The sequence below is a fragment of the Ambystoma mexicanum genome, chromosome 8 (assembly GCF_040938575.1).
Source record: "Ambystoma mexicanum isolate Mex_15411 chromosome 8, UKY_AmexF1_1, whole genome shotgun sequence".
NCBI lineage: Eukaryota > Metazoa > Chordata > Amphibia > Caudata > Ambystomatidae > Ambystoma > Ambystoma mexicanum.
Window position 1 is genome coordinate 745,039,788 of NC_090929.1, and position 24,999 is coordinate 745,064,786.

Here is a 24,999-nt window from a genome sequence, read left to right on the forward strand (position 1 = left end):
GGTCCTTCCAGGTTTTACTATAAATCACAATATCGTTAATGTAAGCTTCACAGAAATCAGAATAGGGCTGTAGGATGTTTTCCATAAGGTGTTGGAACGTGGCTGGTGCACCATGTAGGCCAAAAGGGAGGACTTTAAACTGGAGTTTTTTCCTTATCGATCCCATAAAGGGGACTTGACAATACCCCTTTGTTAAATCTAGGGTGGACAGAAAGGTGGCTGTTCCTTGTTTATTAATTAGTTCATCAATGTGAGGCATGGCATAAGCATAGAAGTCATATATGGCATGAACTTGACAGAAGTCTATGTAGTATCTCCAGGAACGGTCAGGTTTAGTGACCAGCTGTCATGATCTCTGCTTCCAAAAGATCAGGACTTGCCCGACTCCCTTGGAAGCAGACCCATAACCCCGGTTCCGAGTGCCAGCCAGTCCCAATTGGGAACTTTTGGACCCTGTCCTGGCGCCAGTGGCACCAGGCTCATAAAGATGCCCAGTCCCAGCGCTGGAAGCGAAGGGCTCATAATGCTTGGGTGGACTTACCTGCAGCAGACCATGCTGCTTACTTACCTGCCAGTTGAACCCCTGATCCTCTTCTGTTTGGGACTACTTTTCCTGTTGGGTGGGGCAGGAGCCACTCCCTAGGTTCAGAACACTGGAACTCTTCTGGAAAGCAGGAACTCTTTTCTTAGGCTTGGCTGTGGAAGGAGACACCTAAGCACTACAGGAGGCTATTTAAACCACACCCGATGGATGAATCTTGCTTTGCGTTATTCTGCATTCTCTGCAGCAGAACGCTCATCGTGTCTTCTGCTTCTGATCCTGGGCCTAAGGGAACAAAGGCTTACCATCCTGGAATCCAGTCTTCAGCAGCACCTGTAAAGACAAAGAAAGAACAGGTTAGCACTACGGTCTTCAGTGGCAGCGCATCTCTTATCTGGTCCATCGGCTGTCACCAACGCCTCGCGCTGCATTCCGGCATCTGAAAGACAAAGGCTTACCTACTCTTCGCATGCTCCGGAGGTCTTCGCACTGCATTCCGGCATCTGAAAGACAAAAGCTTACCAGCTCTTCGCATGCTCCGGAGGCCTTCGGCGCTGCATCCCGCATCTGAAAGACAAAAGAAGGTGCGTTTAAAGACATTGGGCAACTTTATTACTCACGTGCCATTACTCCTTCCCACGCCGAATCCAGTGGGTATTCCAGCACCCTTTAGCTTTTCTAAAGCTCCGAACTTGTACCTGCAAGATAAAAGGGACAGTTAGTGCGCATCGTGAAGCAGGCTACAAGCGCTTACTTACGTGCTTCCAGGCGCTTCTATTCCTCACGCGGGTTCGATCCTCAACTCTCATCAGCCCGCCATCCGCCATCGCCGGAACCCTGCAAAACAAGAGATATCATTACAAAAGACTTTTAAGACATTTGAAGTGCCAAGAACTTACCGTTCGTGCAGTTAACGACGGACAGCAGTCCTCTGAGGTCAAGAGGCCTGCACCCTTATCCAGTGAAGAAACTGGTTACGGCACCCTTCCCCGAGGCAGATGGAGAGCTCGGCGTTTACTTACCTAAGGTGAGGGTGTTAACCTTTGGGGTTCTACAGGAGAAGAGAAAGGGAAGAGGAGAGAGGCACCCAATAACCCCAGTTCATTAATCCCATATTTTCTAACTGCAGACATCTTACTCTTCGAGTCAGACATACAGTGCACAGAGGTCCAGCCCAAAGAGCCAACCGTGTGTTACACATCACCTTTGAAGATACGGCATTCACCCAGTCAAGACCGGCGCCTCTGCGGGAATCAGGTGAGCGTTACACCAACACAATAGGAGAGGAATATGTACTTGAGGAGGGCTCAATGATATTAGCCTTCAACATCTTGTTGACTTCCTCGATCACTGTCTGTGCCTTGGGTAGTTGATAGGGTTTTAAATTAACTACTTTGCCTTTGGGGGTTTGAATATAATAGTAGGTACCTTTTACTCTTCCTGGTTTTTCTGAGAATACATCAGGGAATGAGACCACTACATCTTTTAAATCTTCTTCTTGTTGGATAGATACCTCGGAAAAAAATAAGGCAACGTTATCTATATATTCGATAACCAGGCAGGCTAGTATTTTGGAATGGGTGGCTGACGGGTTCTCCTTCGGCTCTTAAGAGGTTGATGTGATTGATATAAGTGGACTTTCTGTTTACGGTCTGGTTGGGCTATTTTATACATGCACGTTGCATGTTTGTTCTATTATCTCGTAAAGTCCATGCCACTTGGAAACACATTTTTTCTCAGAAGGGGGTGGGGGGGAGGGTAAAAGGACTAGTACTTTATATGCAATATAAAAGGATCTTAAATTTACTTTTTTTTATCATAATTGGCATTTTGTTTACTCTGGGCCTTTCTCATAAGAGTACAAACTAAGTCCCGAACCAACTTCATGTGGTCTCGCATTCTAATGCGGTTTGTGATATTGGAATGGAGACTCCTCATTCTTCCCAGGTTTCCTAGAGCATGTCCAGGACATCTCTCTGTTCTCTTCCATAGAGTAGCTCAAAGGGAGAGAAACCTGTGGAAGCTTGAGGGTTTTTCTTCACTGCAAATAGTGCCCATGGGGTCATTCGATCTTTCCCGTCCTTGTCTACAAGTTTTCGTGGAATTAGTTTCAAGGTCTTATTGAATCCTTCTACTAGACCATCAGTTTGAGGGTGGTACATAGAAGCTCGCAAAGTGGTAATGTGGAGCAGCTCTTTGACTTTGGCCATAAACTTACTCAGAATTCGAACCATGATCAGCTAGTATTTCTTTGGAAAAATCGACCCTAGAGAAATATGGTAGAAGATGTTTTATGATCTGCTTACTGGTATTATTTCGCATTGGGAATGCCTCAGAATATCGGGTTGCATAATCTACGATCACAAGGATGAATTTGTTGCCCAATTTAGATGTTTCTAGCAGTCCTATTATGTCCATTCCAATTCTAGAAAAGGGGACTTCTACGATCGGCAACGGGTTCAGAGGGGCAGGCACTGGGATGTGGGGGCTGGTCTGACATATTTCGCAGGTTTGTATGAAAGTTTTTATATCGGCGTGGATACCTGGCCAGTAAAACTTTCCACTAATATGCACCTGGATTTTAACGTGTCCCAAATGCCCTCCTGCGAGATGGGAATGTGCAATCTATAACACAACCTTTCAGTAGCTTTTAGGTATTACCAGTTGGGTTTTTATGAACCTTCTGTTGAGGTTACTCTTCGGTAAAGTAGCCGAAGTTTTAAGAAGAAAAAGGAACTTCACTTCCCTATGCCTTCCTCTTCTGGAATTGCTTGTCAGAAAGCTTCAGCGAAGGCTGAATCATTTTGTTGGACAAAGGCTAGGTCAGGATAGATGGTGGGTTCTTCTTTTTTTATCTTCGCTGTTAAGAGATTTATCAGCTTCCCTAGTTATCTATTTCTGTTTTATCTGGTTTGCTTTCTTTGAATTGAGAGAACAGAGCCCTTTCCAGAATTCCCTGCACAATTTGGTCTTCTCAGCTTACCTCAAAAGGGACTTCGCCATGTTTCTGTAAGAGAACCTTCACATCTCCCTGGAGGTTGGAGTTAATAACACCCACAAAGACATCTATCCCGAACTTCCATGCTAAGCCAGATTTTGGGGCTAATCTTATATAGCACCCCAGAGGAGGTATCAAGGTCAGCTCTTTAGGAATCATTCCTCTATTCCCAGGGGCTACAATAGCTTCCCTATTGCTACAGATATCAAACTCTATTGATTCCTTGGTGGTGATGGAAGGTTTAGAGGCTCTCTGACTAAGCTTTTGAAATTGCAGAGTCCCCCAATGTGTTTTAATTGAGTCACATCCCACTTCTGACACCATATGAGAGCCACTCATGGTGACAACTGTAAAGACGGACACAAGTGACCACAATTCAAGGGGGTTTATTAAACTGCATGCAGTTTGGAAAAGCACCTATTCTAAACCTAAATCTAAGATGAGAGTAAGTGTCAACCATCAAATGAAAAATAAGGCAGTCCTAGTGGCATTGTATCAAACAAACAGGGCCTATACTAAGAAAACTATTGCCAAACCTTACAACTAATACAAAAAACAGTGTGGGATAGTTCTCAAGAAAAGAAAGAAGTGTTCTCAAATAATATGTCAGGATGCACTAGCCTGGGTCTCCCTTCCCCAGGTTTTGAGCACAGGGTAAGATGGTAGCTTCGAGCACAGCACAGTCTTGGGCTTCTCTAGCAGGAGACAACAGTTCCGGTTTCAACTTCTGAGAAGCCTTGACGGCCAACTATCCTTCCAACAAAAAGTCTCTTGCCTTCGAGGGTCAGTAAAATAAACACAAAAGTTCCTCTTCACGTTCTCTTTGGGTGAGGATTTCTCACCCCCGCTCTCCCCGAGTCCCCATCCTCTGGGCGCTGAACCTTCTTTACTTTCAGCCTCCCTTCTCTGTGTGGACTACAGCTTTTCCTTTGCTCACAGGTCTTAATGTCTTTTTAAACAGTTCCAGTGGACATCCCTAAAACGGGGTCACTCGTGTCAACACACTGTTTCTTGGGACTTAAGACTTGCCCCTCTTCTCAGCACCCCTTCGTTGGGCTCACTCCTGCCAACTTCACATTCACTTTGGTTTCAAGTGTTGCAGGATTCACGTACCTTGCTTTCTCTCAATGCGGGATTCAGTTCCCTTGCTTTCACACAGTATGCATATCAAAGTCTTTTGATGGTACAGTGATTTTACTAGACCTCCTGTATGACCACTTTGACCTCCTTTGGCGGCTCTCCTATGGCCTTTTGGTACTTGTAGTTCACTTAAATGGAGATCGACCAGTCTCTCGCGAGTTAGCACCCGCATGGTGCCAGTTTCCCTCTCCCGCTGCTCTCACCTTAACACTTTTCATAGTTCGTTGAACTTTGTTCAAACTTGCCATTTTGCGATTTTTATTCAACACAGCCCGGTTCTTATCGTCTCTCACCTCGACTCACCGGCTGTGAAGTATTGCTTGGCTTTCGGCTTTGCTGGATTCAAGGCCAGTACCACAGTTGTGGGAGCTTCCCTAGCTCCTGCTTATCGGCGTAGACTTGCACTGTGTACCGCTGACATCTGCATGTCAACAAGGATTTGTACCTCTGTGTTATACTCGGGGGAAGGAAAAGAACAAGTTATTTACCAACTGGTAACTTTCTTTCGATTGATGTTCCTCCAAAGTATTCCACATCTTTGACATGTAATGTCCACAGCTGTGTACTTCGGAAACTTTTTCGGCAGAGGGCGTCCTGCGTCGATGGCGTCGGGTCGATGTCCCTCTAAGGCAGCAGTATTCAAACTGTGGGGCGTGGCCCCCCAGGGGTCCGCGGGTGCATCTCTGGGGGGATCTGAGAGCTCAGCATGAAATGTAAAAAAAATAAAACATTTTATTTTTTAGATTGGAAGAAATGGGCAGGGGTGGCTCAAATGATCGGGCTGAAGCATGAAACTGTCTCAGGCAACAATGAAAAAGTGTCCGAGTTCTAAATGGATATTCATTCCTTTAGTCACTGACTGGACCTCATTACAATTATGCCGGTGCGGTAACAATGGTGCCGGTAAGCTACCGGCACCGTTGCTACCATACCACCTTAGTACGAGATGTGCTCGCGGGCGCCTGACAGCCCACCAGGTCTGACCTGGCAGGCCGTGCAGCACCCGCAAGCACAGCTTGTCGGATACACCGGCACCGTTATTAACGGTGCTGGTACAACCAAGCTCTCCATTCCCATTGAGCCCTATGGGGCTCAATGGGAATGGGGATCGGGATCTACTCTTACCGGCACCCGCGAAAGGGCAATTATCAGGTCGGCTTAACTCGGCATGACCCGCTAATTGCCCATTCGCGGGTGCCAGACCCGGATGCAACTCCGGCGGCACAGCTACCGCCAGGGTTGTAATGAGGCCCACTGTTTCAATAGTACCCAAGGGGGTGCTTTGTGTTAAAATGTAAGTAAATTGTGATATATTCAGCAACAACGGTCAAAATTACTAACTGCATAGTTAAGCAACTCATCAAACTGGTCCACATTGGCCAAAATGGTGGCCCATTTTGACTCGCCCACACTAGCATTTCATATTTTTGGTACAGGTATTGCCCTGTAGGCCAGTCCGAGCCTGGCAGCTCATCCATCATGGCGAGGGGGCGCCCACCCAGTGGCCCCTCACCCATCATTGAGGAGCTAAGGAGCCAGCCCAGTGAAACAGTGAGCTGCTTTTTCCAGCTGGAGTGCTCCTGGGCTGCCTGAACTGTCAAAGGGAAACAATGTTTCCCTTTGACAGTTCAGTTTAGTTCCCCAGCCGCACATGCTCACCAGCATTGCATAGCTCGTTGGAAATGCTGGCTTGAGCACTGCATGTCTGTATGTCCGAGGGGGAGCTCCTGCACCTCCTCGCACATGCGGACAGAGCAGCCTGGAGCAAGGCATTTCAGAACCCACACGCAGGCCAATGCAGAAGGTACGTTTATGTTCCTTGTTTTTATTTAAACATGTGTATGGATGCGTGTATGCTTATGTTATGAGTGAGTGTATGGTGATGGATGCTCGTGTGAATGATAGTGATTGCTGTATGAATGTGCAGTGCCTTGCATACACACAATCATGTTGATTGGGTTAGGCCCAGTGGGGCCCAGGGGACATCTATCCCAGTTCAAGAGCGCATCACCTTTAAAATCCTCACTCTCACGCACAAATGTCTTAACCTCACAGCACCCCCCTACCTGGGAGAAACCATAACCAAATCCACATCAGCATGTCCTACTAGGTCATACTACGCCAACCTACTTCACATCCGGCGCATAAACAGAGCCAAAGTCGGAGGGCTGGGCTTTCCATACATAGCTGCCAAGCTATGGAACACCCTACCCCCAGAGGATAAGAGGGGAAAACTCTCTCCTTGCCTTCCGTAAAAAAATAAAAACTACACTGTTTGGCTAAATCGCATTATGTTTTCCCCACCAGTTCAAAACATTCTATGCTAAAATATATGTATGTAACTTAACTGTTTCTCAACTGTACTATGTAAGTAACTAAGCTTTCTGTCTGTAACAAGCGCCACGATGCCCTCGGGCTGTTGAGCGCTCTACAAATGTGAATAAATAAATAAAATAGATGTCCAGTAAAAAATGTCATGCCTGGCCCATGGGTCCACCAGCACCAATTGCAAACTGTTTGGCTATTTACTCATTTTTTGTAAATAGTTATGCCCCTCCACTTAAAAAAATCACCAGCCGCCACTGGTTCTCAGACTGTGTTGGCAACGGGATGAGGGGGAACCCAGGGACTATGGTGGGAGCACAATGGGCGGGAATCATGTGATAGTGGTGGGAGCAGAGTGGGGAGAGCTAAGGGTGTGTGATGGGGTGGGGAGAGACCAGGGACTGGGTTGGACCGGGATGAGGGAGCCCAGCAACTGTGATGTGAGCAGGTGATGGCACGCAATACATACTGTCCATTTGGCATTTCTGGGGGTCCCGACCTGCCCAAATTCTGCTCAGGGGGGCCCCGGCCAAAGAAGTTTGAAGACCACTGCTCTAAGGCCTCTGTCGAGGGCGACATCATCGGATGTTATAAATAGGACGCACGGCACCCTCAGCCTCAGTTTATGTTTTTTCTTCCATAACGTGTGGCACCAATCCAATGCAGCTGAAATGCACATAGCCTTGTGGAAACGTAAGCTGCAATCGCATAGGAAACTCTCCACAGGGGCAGGCTGTGAGGGCCATGTGGAATACGTGGAGGAACATCCAATCGAGAGAACGTTACCAGTTGGTAAGTAACTTGTTCTTCGAATGGATTGTGTCCTCCAACGTATTGCACAACTTTGCCAGACTACCAAAGCAGTACCAGTAAGTGGAGGAGGGAAAAGAATTTAGATTAGACAATCAGATGGCGGAATAAAGAACTGCCTTACCAAAGGCCATATCTCGAGCATGGATCATATCCACAGAATGATGCTTAACAAAGGTGTGGATAGAAGCCCATATGGCTGCATCACAAATATTCTTAATAGCAACTCCCCGTTGTAGGGCTGTGGAAGTAGCCACACCCCTAGTGGAATGAGCTTGCAACCCTTCAGGAGGGTCCTTACCCGCCAATTGGTAACATTGAGTAATGGTGAGGATAATCCACCTGGACAAGGTCTGTTTGGTAACAGCCTGGCCCAATCGGTGTCCAGCATATCCCACAAAGAGATAATCGTGCACTCTGACCATGGACACCCTAGAAATATGGAAGCTCAGAGCTCTCCAAGGGTCCAACCTATAGAGTCGCTCCTCTTCCTTACCAGGATGAGGAGGAGGATAGAAAGAAGGAAGAACCACCTTCTGGCTCAAATGAAATTCAGAAACTACCTTAGGTAGAAAGGAAGGACGTACCCTCATTACAACCCTGTCCTTGTGGAACACAGTAAAGGGTGGCTTAGATGAAAGTGCCTGCAATTCACTCACTCTGCGACTGGAAGTAACCACAACCAAGAACACTGTCTTGAAGGACAATAATCTCAAAGGAGAAGAGTGCAAAATTCAAACGGAGCACCCGTTACAAATTTCAAAACCAAATTCAAATCCCAAACCGACACCTGGAAAGGGGATGGCGGGAACACATTAGTCAGTCCTTTAAGAAATTGAGAAATCAAAGGAATCTTAAAGTAAAAGCATTCTTCAGACGATCGCTTAAATATATAGACAGCGCCGCCAGGTAACCTTTAATGGTACCTACTTGAAGGCCCCTCTGGGCCAAAGAAAGTAAGAAAGACAAAACCATAGGAAAGGAACACTGAAAAGGATCAACATTTTGTCCTCTGCACCAGTCGCAAAACTTACGCCAACGGCAGCGGTACAGGAATTTAGTCACTGGCCTTCTGGCCCAAAGCAACACCTCCATCACATCATCCGTGAGGTCCCAATCCTTATAGCTCAACCTTTCAGATATCAAGCGTAAAGGTTGAGAGTCCCGACCTCTGGATGGAGAACCTGACCCCCTCACGCAAGAGCAGATCCTCTCGGTAGCGAATACAGAGTGGAGGGCAGATGGACATTTCTAGAAGGTCCGGGTACGTTCTACTGGCCCAATCCGCAGCAATGAGGATCATGTGGGATCCGAATGTCTATAACCTCCGCAACACTTCAGGAATGACGGGGACTGGAGGAAACGTGTACAGCAGTGGGAATGACCAATCCACTACAAATGCATCTCCTAAGGCTCCTCTCTGAAGAAATTCCCTTGAGCAGAACCTCTCGCACTTCTGGTTGGCACTGGTGGCAAAGAGATCCATTTGTGGGGTTCCCCAAAGGGCGAAGATCTCCAGAAGGACTTCCTGAGCCAACTCCCACTCATGAGACATCGTGCTCTACCTGCTCAGAGCATCCGCCGCCGCATTTTTATCTCCGGCCAGATGAACTGGCGAGAGCGATATTCCCTGCTCTATGGCCCACAAGCAGAGCTGCATTGCCTCTCTGCACAACGGGAGTGACCCTACCCACCCTTTTTTGTTGAGGTCATGCATGGTCACTGTGTTGTCCGTCATGATCAGGACACTCTTCCCCCACACAGACGGCAGAAAAGCCTTCAGGGCTAGCCTGATGGCCCTTAATTCTAACAGGTTGATGTGGAGTCTGGACTTCGACAGAGACCAACGACCACTGGCGGTCAAGTCGTCTCCATGAGCGCCATATCCTGTGAGGGAAGCATCCGTCACTACAGTCACCTCCGGCCATGGTTGCCAAAACGGCTCCCCCTTAATCAGGTTCCCTTTGTTGGCCCAACACAGAAGATCCTGGCAGTAGAATCTGAACGGGATCCGACAATTTGCCTGAGAACTGCGACCACTGCATCTTGATTACCCATAGCAGGGATCTCATCCGCAGTCTGGCCTCTGACACCAGAAAAATGCAGGAAGCCATGTGGCCGAGCAACCTTAAGAATTCAAAAGCTGGGCATGTTGAAAACTTGTCCACCATCTGCACAATGTGATGAGCTCTTACCTTGGGAGGCGAGCACTTCCCCTACTTCCCCCAACGACGTGTCCAACACAGCCCCGATGTACAGGAGCTGTTGGGAAGGTGTCAGATGCGACTTCTTGAAATTGACGGAGAAGCCCAGCCTGTGTAGAGCGCGGCAGGTGAGACCAAGGTGATCCAATGCTTGCCTGGGAGAATGCGCACAGATCAGCCAGTACAGGTAGGGGCAGACGTGAATCCCCCCCTTGCCTGAGACACGCTGCCACCACCAGCATTAGCTTGGTGAAGACCCTAAGGTGGAGGTCAATCCGAATGGCAGGACCCGAAACTGAAAGTGCGAGTCGCCAGCCGCAAACCTCAGGTACCTTCTGTGCTTGGGATGAATCGGCACCTGAAAGTAAGCATCCTGTAGGTCCAGAAACACCAACCAAGTTGAAGAGCCTGGAGGACTTGAGAAAGAGTGAACATCTTGAACTTGTCCTTCCTGAGAAGTTTGTTCAACCATTGCAAGTCCAAGATGGGTCTCAAACCCCCGTCTTTCTTTGAGATCCAAAAATATGGGGAATACCATCCCTTGTTCCTCTCTGCTACCGGCACCAGTTCTATAGCACCTTTCTCTAGCAGGGTCAAGATTTCCCGCACAAGAAGTGGATCCGGAAGCTTCAACGAGATTCCCGAGTGGATTGTTGTGAGGCTACTTTAGAAAGGGAAGGCAGTAGCCGTGGGCAATTGTATCCAGCACCCACACATCCAAAGTAATGGCTCGCCACTCTTCGAGATGCTGAGACAGTCTGCCCCTAACCGGCGAACCATGGGACATGCCCTCATGACTGTTTGGAGCGGCTGCAGCAGTGCCTGAAGGCAAAGAGGCAGCTGCCTGAGCGGCTTTGGCACCTCTATTTCCCTGACCATCACGGGTACTTTTATGGTGACCCGTTTGTCTGGCGGCCTCTCTCGTTCTACCAAAGGAGGAGTAGTAACGAAAAGAACCTCCCCTACACTGCTGTCCCGCAGCACGAAAAGGCACAGGTTGTCGCACAGCTGCACTCAAAGATTTAGCAGCAACTTTCGAGGTCTGCAACCTCTCAAGAAACTCGTCAGCTTTGCTGCCAAACAAATGCGTGCCACCAAAGGGCATATTCAGAAGATGGCTTTGCACATCTGGAGCAAAACCCGACTTCCGCAACCACGCAAATCTGCGTATAACGGTGCTCGCAGCCATGGATCGGCTAACACCGTCGGTCGTGTCCAAACGCGACTGAAACAATTCACACATGGCATCCTTGCCATCTTGCACGGGAGCAAGGAGCCCATCCCTTTCTTCCCCTTTGGGAATATGCTCAGCCGCTAGGGAAACAATTCCACAGAGTGTGTGAAAACCTTGCCAAGGCACAAGTGGAGTTGGCAGACTTCAACACCATACTCCCCACAGAAAACACCTTGCGCGCCCAACCGTCTAAGCGTTTGTTGTCCCTATCAGGAGGGATGGTAGGGTACGCCGCCTGCCTCGAGGTGGCCATAGCCACATGCACCCAAACTCTCGGGAGTGGGGTGAGATGAAAGGTAGCTGGGGTTGCTACTGGAAGGGTGGAATTTTTTGGTTAAGGATTTGTTAACAGCCGGACGAGATCCGGTGACTGCCAAGCAGCCGCCACCCTTTTCTGTAATGTCAGATGAAAAGGTAACACCGGGTCAGAGGACGGACCTTGATCTAAAATGTCCGTTAGATCATCTTGCACATAATCTTCAGGAGGACTGGACCAGCCCAGATACTCCGTGACCCTAGCCATGAGCCTCCTATAAGACGACTCAGCATGAGCCCCAGGCTCAGGCCTGCCAAATTCCACTTCTGGAGAAGTGTCCAAACCATTGGCATCATGAAGAGTTTGCCTCAACTCATCCAATTGACTGTCTCCAGAAAAGACAGGAGCCACATCAGCTCAACAGAGTCCATATCAAAGTCTGACCTTTCCTCCTCCTCATATATGTCATCCAGAGGAAGGGAGGGAAAAGCCCTGCCTCGGGACAGAAGAGGGCCTGGAGCCCACCACAGGCCTCACAGAGTTATAAGTAGCCTTCCTTGGAGGATCCACAGTATCAGGGATCGCCAATGGTAAATTTCAGGCAAAAAGCCCCAAAGGCATCGAGGGCGCCGAAGGCTTCGGCGTTGAGAGCGCCGCTGGCTTCGGCGTCGACAACTGCGCTGATGACTGCAACAAAGGCAAAACTTTGGCGTCGGTATCCGACGGACACGGCGCCGATGCCGACCTTGAGCCCTTACCCGGTTTCTGCGGTCTCACTGGAGACGAGGACCGAGACCGGGAAGCACGTCTCTTGCAACTGTCCTGAGCCTTATCCGAAAGGGACCTCGAAGGTTCCCGATGAGCGTCGCGTCGAGGACCCGAGCCCGAAGGCATGCAAGCCACGGTACGAGACCGTTCCTTGCCGGCTTCAACAGAAGGCGTGGACGGAACTGTGCCCTGCCATTGAAAAATCGCTAACATCTGCTCTCGAAAGGCAGCCCATTCATCCGGAGTCGAGGACTTTGTCGGGCAAGCCACTTTCCTCACGGCTCTGCCACTTTCCTCACGGCTCCCTCCTCCGACTTTACATAGACTTTAATAATAGCCTGGCACTTAAGAGGTTAATAGTAATCATCACAATATCATAAAAACAACCATGATTATTTTGCAAATGGTTATAACAATTGGTCCAAACTAGTCAATAAAGTGAAAACACGGTTCCCTAGTACAGAACCGTGTGACTAAGTTGTGTGCTAAAGAAGAACTAAAGCATACTCATAAAACTTGTGAACAAGGCAAAGAAAAGAAATGACAAACACAAATGTATAATGTTCCATCTTATTTCTGAAACTCTTATTCTTATTAACTTGTGAATCCTCAGTTTAAAGAAGCTGGTATAGACCTGCGGTATCTAGGTCTCGATCTAAACAATTTGTCCTATGGTTTAGGGCAAAGTAAAATAAAGGCGGGTGGTGAAAAAGGAAAATAATGTAGTTAACATTATTCCTTTATGTCAACCTGTGTACAATTAATTAAGGGCCTTCATCAACCATGTGTGGAGGCTCTGTTCTCTATACAATATACTCCTGGGCCAATATTGGCGCTGGGGTGATTAGGGTCATTCTTCTACCCTAACTGTGAACTGTATTAAGTTAATAAGTATAATGTCAGGGTGTTTGTTTCTTTTTTACTTTCAAAGCCAACGTGAAAAGATCTGACTTAAAAGATCTCAATGTGGGAACAAATCTGGGTCAGATTGTTTCCTATGGGCATCACATTTCGGCGGTCTCTAGATGCTTGAATGCCGCCTTCATCAGGACGTGTCGGGGATCCTGTAAAAAGACACATATGCTGTGGAGGTTGGGCATACCTCATGGGATGCCTGAATGTACTAAGCACCTAGATAAAGCTACATTCTAGTGCCTGCCTGCATTCACTCGCGGGTGTGTGCTTTTATAAGTCATAATATGGGCATCCATTCCCGACTTGGTTTTGCCCCGTATTCCCGTTATCTGGTCTGGCAAGGAGCTACCCTCACCTTTCAAGTCCAGATCTCGCACTTTGACAGTATCCAATGTTCGTTCAGCGTTTGTTCGAAAGTGTTCTGCAAATTCACTTATGTTTATAATTGGTTGTCATAGCAACCGCTTGTGCAACGTGCATTTTATGGGTATACGTCAGTCCTGAACATAATGTTCAGACTGATTACTGTGCCTAGCCTGTGCAGTCATGTCTGTAGTGATGTCCACGTTTAGGGGCATTTGAGGGTTTAGTTCAGAATGTTAATGTTGTAAACCAGTTTGTGCGACTTACATTTGGCATTTCAGGGAAGTACCCTGTGTCATGATGTTGGCTCGCTACAATGTATCACTTGCAAATCTTGGTATTCCGGGCCCCATTGGAGTGTCAATCATTGAATTAATTATTATTCGTACTGCGGGCCTACGCGTCACAGCAGTATAATGGCCCACCTGTGCGTTCATATCTGTTATGATGTCCAAATTTGGGAGCATTTTGAGATATAATTCAAAATGATAATATTGTAAGCCCATTTGTACGGCTTACATTTGTCATTACTGGGAAGTACCCTGTGGCATAAAAACAGCTCGCATCAATGTGTCAATTGCGAGGCCTTGATGTTCTAGTCCCCATTTGAATAACAATCAGTAAATTAGTTATTATTCATACTGCAAGCCTTCTTGTCATGGTCACGCCATCAGTAGGTTGGATTAGGTGTACGCCTTGCCAGTCCGGGTTCATATGTCTGGACACTGGAGGCTGATATAGATAAGCCACCAATCCCGGGTGGTCTTGTAATAGTTTTGTGGGATTATTGGGAGTCATGTGCTGGTTCTAAAATCAGTATGTAACTGGTTGAAACAACTTGTTTAGGACACGATTATAGGTGTCTAAGTGTTGTATCCACCTAGATTTCTTTGAGAGGAGACTTTGATGGATGTCGGCTCCTCCTTTTATCTTCTACACTACCCACCAAAGAATATAATTTGGTGTGCGATTTGTTTCCAAGTAGTGGTTGACAAGGAGTGCTGTGAGGTTCTTGCATCTAATTTTGGAGCAATGTTCAGATATTCGTGTGTTCAATGTCAGAGTTGTTTGCCCAATGTATCTCAAGCCACATGGGCACTGTACGCAATAGACAGCACAACTCGTTTTGTAATTTGTTAAGTCTCTATGGATCCATTGTTTATTGCCAACTTGGAAGGATTTCACTTTGGTTGTATATTGGCAGGCAACACAGCTACCACATGGGCAGGGTCCTTTCAGAGGGCGTCGGTTCCAGAGGCTTGATGTATCTTGTTGGTAGAGGAAGTGTACTAAGTGTTCCCTTATGTTTTTGGCCCGTTTATAAGCAAACCTCGGTGTGCGTTCCTCTGGTAAATTCAATCTAGCTAAATTCCAATATTTCAATACAATTTTCTTGTTTGGGAAGTGTGAACCCCATGAGTGACAACACATGTCATACGATTTTCAGTTGTCAACATCTGTTCTGGATCTGTGTGAATTAGGATGTCCAGATTTTGGTGTCTGGCTCGTTTAGCATGCTCAAATTGTTTTTACGGATAGCCTCGTGCTCACAGTAGCATGGACAAGGCATCTGCAGGTCTACAAAAATCGTCTATAGATGTGCAATTTCTTCGTATGCGTAAATATTGTACATATGGCAAGTTATCTTTAGTGTGAGAAGGGTGGTTACTAGCATAATGCAACAGGCTATTACGATTTGTTATTTTTCAGGGAAGGTCACATTCTAGCATTCCTTCTTTGTTGGGAATAATAAGATCCAGGAACTTGATTCAGGAGTGATTATGCTCCATGGTGTATTTAATGTGTTCACTGTAGGAATTGAGCCATGTCCAGAATTCGGCCAGATCTTCCTGCTGACCTGTCCAAATAAAAATGACGTCTACATATCTGTGCCAATGGCCCTCTTGCTCCTTCCATCTGTTCAGCTTTGAGAAAATGAACTCCTTTTTGTATTTTGCCATGTAAAGAATAGCAAGGCTTGGGGCAAAGACAGCGCCCATACCTGTGGCCTGTAGGTATGTTTGATTATTAAATACAAATAAGTTCTTGTATAGTGCAATGGTCATGAGTTACACTATGAAATTTGATGGGACCTGTGTTTGTGTTGGTGGTGAGCCATTCCCTTATACACTCAATAGCCTCAGCCTGAGGTTTACTGATGCATAAGGACTTAATGTCCATAGTCACCAGTTCTTCTGGGTTAAATCCAAGCCCCTCAAAAATCTTAATTGTATGTGTGGTGTCACATAAGTAAGTGGTGGTCTGAATGCTGATGATTTGGAGAAAGCTACCCACAAACTTACAAAGTGGTTCTAAAATCGACCCACAACCCGACACTTTTGGTCTCCCTGATGGATTATGTGGATTCTTTGTAGCAAGACACTTGTGCTATTGTTCGCGATCTTATGTCCTCTTCCACGAAGGTTCCGCGGGCATGGGACGAAAAGAGCAAAGATGCTTCTCTCCTCACCGCCCTCTCGCTTCATGCCGCCTTTCTCCTTCTCTTGAACTGCCATGCCTGTTCAGCTCTGCTGTCTGCCCTGCTCGCCCTGTTCTCTCTTGCTCCACCTTTTATCCTTGTGGGGAAGGGAAAGGGCTGTCAGGTTTGTGTGATTCTGATCAATTGCCTGACCCTTGTAATGGGACATGTCAGGTAAACTGCTCTGGTGTTAGTCCGTTCTCTGGTGTGTCATGTGATAGTGTTTGTGTCAGAAAAGGGAGAATGGGGGGCAGTGGTTTTGAATGTCCTATGTGGTAGTATGGGAAAAAGGTGTTGAAAGAAGGGGGATACCGCGTCTCGCCAGTCTGTGTCCCATCCTAGAGGATCCCCCATCAGGTGATCCTCCCTTACTGGTGCAGCCCCAGGAACTGGATCCAATAGCGAAGACAGTGTCCTGGCCACCTGGATGACAGACCACAGGGACTAGCTAGGGAGACGCCTTCAGGTTTCTCGCATGAGGAAGACCCAACCACGAGAAAGGTGGGACCGCAGTTACGCAGTGCCTGAAGATGCCACCTCCTCCCAGAGACATACCGCCACCCGAACACAGGCATGTGTCTGCAGAGATGGAGCAAGTGGAGTGCAGAAAACCACGAAGTGCTGCAATTGAGGATATACCAAGAGAGGGGGAAACCTAACTACGAAAGCCACAAAGAACTGAAATTGAGGCTATCCTGAGAGAAGGGGAAACCAAACTCTGAAACCTACAAGGGGAGAGAGCTGAGATGATCTGCCAAAGAGGTGAATGTGAATCACACAGTCGAAGGCCTGAGACACCAATGAGCAGACAAGGGTCTGCCAGTACGAATACCCGACAAGGCAGTGATTATAAAACAGGAAACAGACTGCCTGAAGGGTCAGATAGCATAAGTCAAGCTAAGAACAAGAACAGCAGTAGTTTTGCCAAGGATAACCCAGAGACTTATTGTGTTTGTCGGGGACAATAGAGTGCAGAGCAACAATTACTCTGAGGTAAAGAAGAAATGTTTGAACATTTCGGATACTTTTCACAGTGGTTCGGGGTAACCTTTTCCAGGAGAAACAAGAACCCATCTTTGAAAACCAGGTATAGGCCAGGTCCTGGGAGACTCTGAAAAGTAAAGATAGAAGTAAGTGCGGGTCATAATTGGTACAATAAGAAGGGGTACAATAAGCCCATACCGAGTGCTTTAATGATTCTGGCTAGGCTAAGCCACCACAAAACTATAATTGCAACTCATGCTTAAATAAGCCATTAGCTATCATCTCTGGGGATGGTACAAGGGTGTTCTAGTGTATGTAACTGCAGTGCATTGAAGGAAAGCTCTCATAGCCTTTAAGGTCAATTGCACACAATTGTCTGCCACCATTTCACAGGGGAATCCTTATCTAATGAACACTTGTTCCAAAAATGTGATCACTTTGATTTGCTGCCACCATCGCCATCAACTTGCTGAAGACCCTTGGGGTGCAGGTGAGCCCGAAAGGCAGTACCCAAAACCGAAAGGGATAACAGTCAATGGCGAACATAATGTACTTCGTGTGCCGAGTCCAGCACAGGAGTTTAAACGAAACTGAGCTGAGAGAGAGAATGCTGTCCTCCAAAGAGGAATCCAGCAAGTTGTGTTCATGATGACTATAAGAGAGCCAGCAGAGGGTAAGCCGTGAGCAGAGGAGGAGAACCCAAACCTAGCCCAGAAATGAAGGACTGCTCTGGCTGCTGCCGAGTAAAACCTCCAGGCATCACAGCAACTGGCAAAGCATCGGAGATAGAGGAGGCACCGCTGGGGAAAAGCAGACATCCGGAGAGCTGCTGCAGACCGCGCTGGAGCCCTGAACGCTAGTGAAGCCGGCAGAGACTAAGCAGCGGAAAAGTTGGTACCTGCAAGGAAGAATCAAACAGGTACGCAGGCTACCCAAGAGTTGGTGGAGTTCCGTGGAAGCCAGGAGTGAAGTTGGAAGCTGAAATAAGTGGTTCTAGGACCCTCGGAATAAAATGCGAATCTGCAACCCGCACTTATATAAGAAGCTGAAACTGTCAGAATATTGTAAGTCTGGGCACTGCTCCCAAAGAGAGAGAGTCCATGAGAGGACAACTGCTTGTCAGGAGAATAAACCAAGTGTTGCAAGTCTGAGACCCGCATCTAAATTAGAAGTTCATGAAAAGACAATTGCTTGGCAGGAGAGTAAACCAAGCAGTTCTGAACATTACGAGTCGGGGACTCGCACCCAAAAATGGGACAGTCCATGAGAAGACAATGGTTTGGCAGGAGAGTGAAACCAAGTCATTCTGAGTACTGCGAGTCTGGGACTCGCACCCAATATGAGAGAAGAATAATTAGTGGAAAGGAATCCTACTCTTGGTAGAAATAGTGTGCTACGTTATTAGGATCAAACAGTACAAATCTGAGAAGGATATTCTTGTGAACAACCCATTGACATTTGCTAAAGAAAATACAGGCCGGAGAGGCCCAGAAGGAGTGAAAGCAGTGCAAGAAGGAACCTAGGGGAAAGGATTACGACAAGACTTGGAATCCAACATTTGTGAACATTTCTCTATTTTCACCAGTTTTGATTACCCGAGAGACTTGGAACTTTTCTGATGGTTGGATCTACAAAGACCACATTGAGAAGAGATCATCCTTGCACAGTTGGATTAAGTTATTAGTGTTCGGGACAGATGGAGGATTTTTGAGACATGACAGTGACAGACTTTATAGTTTTGGAAATTCTGACAATTTCCTTTGTTTTCTGTGAAGCAGGACAGCCGCTTCTAGTTTAGGTGATAGAAAGGCATTTTTCCAACACATTCTTGAATAATAAAAGGTTCTGCCCAAAACATGCCGCCATTATGTCTGAGCCTTACTTCTGCACCCTCACAGGATGTATAGGCAGATCAAAGTAAGGATCCTGTAGTTCGAGTGACACCATCCAATTCTGGAGCTAAAGGGCCTTCACGATCTGCAAAAGACTGACCATCTTGAAACTGTCCTACCTGAGGAACTTGTTCAAGCGTCTTAGGTCCAAGATGGGTCGCAGTCCTCTGCTTTTCTTGGGAACCAGAAAATAGGTTGAATACCACACATGGTTTTGCTCCGTTACAAGTCCTCTCCCCAAAGCACCTTTCTCCAGCATGGAAAGAATCTCCTGCAGAAGGAGCGCTCTAGTTCCTGAAGAAATTGCTTGCTCAGAGGACAATCTGGAGGTCTTTTTAAGAATGGAAAGCAGTACACTTGGGCTACTGTCTGCAGCGCCCAAGCATCTGAAGTAATGCTTCTCCATTCTTTGAGAAGCGGAGTCAATCTGCCCCCCACTACAGACTTGTGGGTTAAGGACTCAAAACGGTTTTGGAGTAGTGGCTGATGCAGAAGGTAACAATTCAGAGACTGCTTGGGTGGTTCTATCTCTGCGACCTTGTGCTTCACGAGGGAATCTTCTTTGTCCTCTCTGAACAAACTGCCCCCTCCCCTACTGACTGGAGAGTAAAATCAAAAGAAACGGCCTCTCCAATTCAGAGGTTGGCGGATTGCTGCTCCCAGTGATTTAGTAGTAGCCTGGGAAGCTTGCAATTCTCAAAACAAATCAACCTCAGTGCCAAAAAGATGGGACCCATCAAATGGCATGTTTAATAGCCTAGATTGCACATCTCGGGCAAATCACGAATTACGCAGCCATGCAAACATTCTTGCGACTCTGCTAGCCGCAATAGAACGGCCCACACAATCAGATGCGTCCAAACCTGATTGTAAGGATTCACATACTGCATCCGTGCCATCCTGGGCAATATTTAGGAATCCCTCTCATTTCCCCTTCAGGGACTTTCTAAACTGCTTTATGATACCCCGCAAGTCGAAGGTGTACTTGGCTAATGCAAAAGAGGCATTAATGCCTCTTCAACACCATACTTCCAGCTGAGAAAACTCCTTTACCCAGAACATCAAACTTGTCATTCCTGTCCAGATGGATTGTAGGGTAGACAGCTGCCTTTGAAGTTGATGTAGCAGCTTGCACTACTAAACTCTTGGAAGTAGGATTTTTAGAGAGGAATTCTGGATCAATAGACAATGGTCTATATTTTGTAACCAGATCCTTACTGACAGCTGGTGTGGTCTCTATTGTCTGTTAGTTTTCCAGGATTTTGTTCCTGAAAGCTGAGTGGAATGGCAAAACAGGCTCCTTTGGGGAGATAAGCAGGTCCCTTGTCCAGCATGTCTGTTAGAGCACCCTGATCTATGTCCTTTGTAGGACGACCCCAACACAAATATTCTGTTTATTTATTTATTTAATCGCATAGCAATTTTTACAATAACATTGTTAAGATCCTTCTTGCCAAATGTCTATTAAAATGTTAAGGTTCATGTCATTTTGGGATTATTTTCATCTATTCCGTTAGTTCTCCACTGTTTAGGTCCAGATGTTTTAGGAACAAAGTCACACCAATCATACATCTGGAGTCTTCCCCACTCGTCGGGAGAGCCCATTGTTCGTTTGCTCCAGGGCTGAGTAGTTTTTTAATGCCCTGGCTAGGTGTTTCGACTGAACGTCCTTTAGGGCACTACATTCCAACAGCAGGTGTTGGCCGGTTTCTATTTTGTCTTTCTAATTACAGAAACGGCAGATCTTAGAGTCCAATTGCTTTCTTAAGGCCAGAATTTCTTTTGTTCTTATCTGGTTCAATCGGAATCTCAAAAATAGTCTGCTCAGTCGTTTATCTGGACATTTCTTTAGGAAACCTCTCACCTCTTGTAAATTCATTGGGGGAAATGGAATGGTTGAGGTCAGAGAGTACTTGTTGGCCGTATCCAGCGTGGTTATCCAATCCCGTTCGTACATTTTCTTAGTGACTTTATTTGGATTGTTTACTAGTAGTTCTTCCGAACAGTCCGTATCTAATAGTAGTTGATGGTTCGCCTTTTTCCATCCTTTTAACATTTGGTTGGAATCACTGTCGAGCTCCTTCTTGATCAAATCTAAGGGTTTAGGTTTCTGGGGACATAGTTTCCTGAACAGCATTAGCGAAGATCGCACTTTAGTTGTTGTTAGAGAGGGTAGACATAGCTCACACCCGATTAATGACATAGGTGCTGACTTTGCCAGACCTAAGACTGCTCTCCAAAAGTAGCTCTCCATTTTTAGCCAAATTGTGTCTGGAAGGGACGGCATCGTGTCAACGCTGTATAGTAGAGATGGTACTACTTTCATCTTGAAAGAATTCAAGGCCGGAATAAGGGAGTAACGTCCGTATTTTAGATCCACAGCTGTAGTCTGAGATGTCAAAAATGTAAGTTTCTCCCAGAGAGCATCTTGCATTTCCGATTCTTTTTGGGTGGTTGGATAGCATGACTCCCAGATATTTGAAACTAAAGACCTCTTCCAATGCTAGGCCGTCTATCTACCAAATAAAATTATTTTTCTTTTTCGTACCCTTGCCCATCAGCATGATTTTAGTTTTAGTTTTGTTTAGTTGTAGGCTGTTTCTCAAATAGGACACTAAGTTTGCCAGTTGGCGTTGGAGCCCAAATGGGGTCAGATCCAGAAGGATAATATTGTTGGCGTACAGGAGCCTGGACATTTTTCCCCCACCCAACGTTGGTGGGAAGCTTCTGGTTTCTTCCTCGCTCTCATCATAGTCAGTGATGTAAGCATTGTAAAGTGAGGGGGCCAACGGGCACCCCTGCTTTAAGCCTCTGTACGTCCGTATTTCTTCGGTTAAGTGACCGTCACAGCTCAGGCGTACCCTCATCGAAGTTCCTTCGTGTACCGCCTGGATTGGTTCCAAAACTGATGCAGGGCAGTGTCTGGTCTGTAATTTGGCCCATAGACGGTCCCTATTGACCTGGTCAAAAGCTTGTACAAGGTCAATGAAAGCCATGTATACAGTTGTTCCTCTTTGGAGTGCCGTGGACTTGATTGTGTTAATTGTCAAAATGTTGACTGATGTTCCTGCGTTCTTGGTGAAACCTGATTGGATTGGATCCACGTAGTTCACTTTGCCAAGCCAGTTTAGAAAGTTTGTAATGCCAAGGAAGCAAAAACTTTGCCGATAACGTCAAGCAAGGCGATGGGCCGATATTGGTTTGAGTCGTCTGGTGCCCCTCGCTTAAAAATCGGGACTACGATGGCTCTAGTCCATGATTGCGTTATCGCCTGCTTGGCGTTACAGTTTGCGAAGATCGTACTGATAAGCTTGGCCCAAAGATCAGGATGTTTTTTTAACTCCAGAGGAGTCAGCCCATCGAGGCCTGGGGCCATGGAGTTGTTGTGTTTCTTGATCTTGTTGAGGATAGTTTCCTCGTCAGTGGGGATAACCCATGGGTTTGATGTTTTGTTCTCTTCAATCTGGAGTTTGGACACTGCAGTGTCTTCTCTAGCATGGGCTGTATGTATAGATTTGAGAAATGCTTAATCCATTGCGATTCGCCAACATTATTTTGCATATTGGCGTTCGAGCTCATTGCTGTACCTTTAATTAGGTCGAAAAGTCCATTGATTTTTCCCATTTAGTACATGCAGCATAGTTTCCGCGTCTTGTTGGTACAAACTGTGATGCTGCTGGATTATCCACTTTCTGTATCCTTTTTGGGCAGCTTTCCACCTCCTCGTTTTTTCTTCTGTTGGCGCCTTCTTTTCTACTCTTTTTAGTTGACAGGTTATTCGTCTTCTTTTTACGACTTCCCTGTTGTATAGATGAGTGGGGTTTGGTGGTGGGGGTTTAGTCTTTCCGTTTACCCTGATGTACCTTGTTAGAAGAGGGGCGTAGTCCAACCGTACTTCCCCGGTAGTTTGGTTTCTTGGTTTTTCCACGGTTGGTCCCCTGTACTGTTCTAGTATTTTTAGGATTGCATCTTCCGTAAGTTTCAGACATGTCCCTCCAGATCCCAATTCGTTTTCCAAGACTGCATACACTTGTCATCCTAACGGCGGAGACCACGTTGCCGTTAAGATGTTGTGGTCACTACTTTCTGTAGGAATCACTTGTGAGGCCTCCATATACTTTAAGAAGTCTTTCGATACGTATATGTGGTCGATGGTCTTCTTTTGATTTCCTCTTTGCCATGCGGGGATCTTTAAATTGTTCTTTTTCCTTTAACCAGTATAGGTTATGCATATCTCTGTCTGCCATAAAAGTTTCCAGTAAATTGCCTCTTTCGTCACCAGATATGTCCGCTTGTCTGAGGTTTCTGGCGATTCCTACACCTTAACACACTGCGTTGAAGTCGCCATTAACTATGGCATGATGCCATTGATGGTCGGCGATTGCGTTGTCCCATATTCTGGCGATCTCGCTCAGAAAATCCTCATTCGATCTTACTTCTGGATTCCAATATGCATTCATTTCTAGAAGTTTCTCCTTCAGTGTATTTTCGGGAATCCCCTCGAAGCGGGTCCAGTTCAGGATAGCCGCTTGGTTCAGATATGAGTGAATCACTTCCTGTAAGTCAAGGCCGCACCCTGAGTGTATGGCCGTTAACAGGCCAGCTGATGGGCGCCCTCTGTGCCCTTTTTGAGCTTCAGTAAATACCAGTATGTATCCGTCTAACTGTGGTTTCTTTGCCATCCACGTTTCCTGCAGGCATAGTAAATCATATGCCCCCAAGTTGACATCACTTCTGATCAGTAGGTGATGGAAACCTCTAGTGTTCCAGCACCCCATGGTGAGGCTTTATCGAGATCATGATTTACCCAGGAGGACCTCTGCTCCGGTGAAAAGGTCTCGTTTGTCTGTTCTCACGAATGGTAGCTAGTTCTTACGACCTGAAGTTCTTCTGGCGTTTGTCCAGGTTTTTGATGACTTTGTCCGTGTATCCTTGTCCAAGTTGAATCTTGGCACTCGGGCCATGCCCGTCTGCCATCGAGGGCCTTCGGATCTTTGGTTTGCGTCTCTCTTTGTATCAGAGAATTCAACATCTGACTCTTTTTTCCCCTCGCTGTCTGTTGTCCTTTTCGTGTTGGTGATAGGTCGATGGTTTTCTCTTTTTCAGTCGAGACGTTTCTAAATCACTTTCAGTCGATGAGTCTACAGTTTGCGTACATTTTCTGTTTCTTCGTAAGACCCTTCGCTCAGCGCCGGTGTCTTCCACTCTGTCGGTTTGGTTTGTTGTCCCAAGCAGCACTTTAGCCCGGGTTGGTTGGAGTTCTGTCAGCTCATACCCCAGGACCCCTAGGCTCTCTTCCTCTTTTGATAATAAGTGCTGAATGACACTTGAGGAGATCTGTAATACAGAGCAGTCTTTCCTCCCTGATCCACAGGGTTCGACCATCCATAGATTGGCATTTTGAATTTGTCATAGCCCAGGGATTTTACTAAAAATGTTAAAGTATTGATGACCTATTCAGAGTTAGGTTGTCTTTTTCCTTCCTTCTTTTTAGTTTGAAGATACAAGCGCTAGAGATGTTCTTACTTTGAATTGCATGTTTTCTTATTTCCATATGATCACGTGGGTTTTGATCTGATCCTCTTTCCGCCTGCCACTTGGCAGACGGTTTTCCCATTTCACGGGTTCGGTTTAAATTAAGGTCCTCAGACCTTTTGACCATTTCAACAAATGTTGGACGGTGTTTGTTTTTTCTTTTTATTCTTGTTCTCCTCTCTCAGGATGTTTACTAGCAACGTTTCCAAGTTTAGTCTTTGTTGGCGTTAAGTTGTCCGTACCATTTACCCCCTTTTTTTCTCTTGCCGATGAATGGTTAGAGAGTTGGCAATGTTTCTTGGCTTGTGATTTCTTATTGGTGTTTCGTGGGGAAATGGTAAGATCTTGTATTCTTATTTTTTTGGCTGGCTCGAACCGCTCATTTGCCGTTTCTGGATGTTCTGCTTTCCTTTTTGGCCTCGACATTATATTTATCTCCGAATCAGACTCTTCTATGGTGTAGGTACTCCAGTCCAAGGGATCACTCGTCTAATTCAGTCCAGTATCCGTCTGGGACGTGGTTTTCAGGTGTTCTGCTTCCTTCGATTTCATGAC

At 46.4% G+C, this 24,999-nt stretch overlaps 1 protein-coding gene across 1 annotated transcript in view; it reads right to left on the minus strand.

The window, feature by feature from the left end:
• Positions 1-24,999, minus strand: part of TLL2 (tolloid like 2) — a 1,535,386-nt gene that overhangs the window by 159,335 nt on the left and 1,351,052 nt on the right. The gene's annotated exons all lie outside the window — the stretch shown is intronic.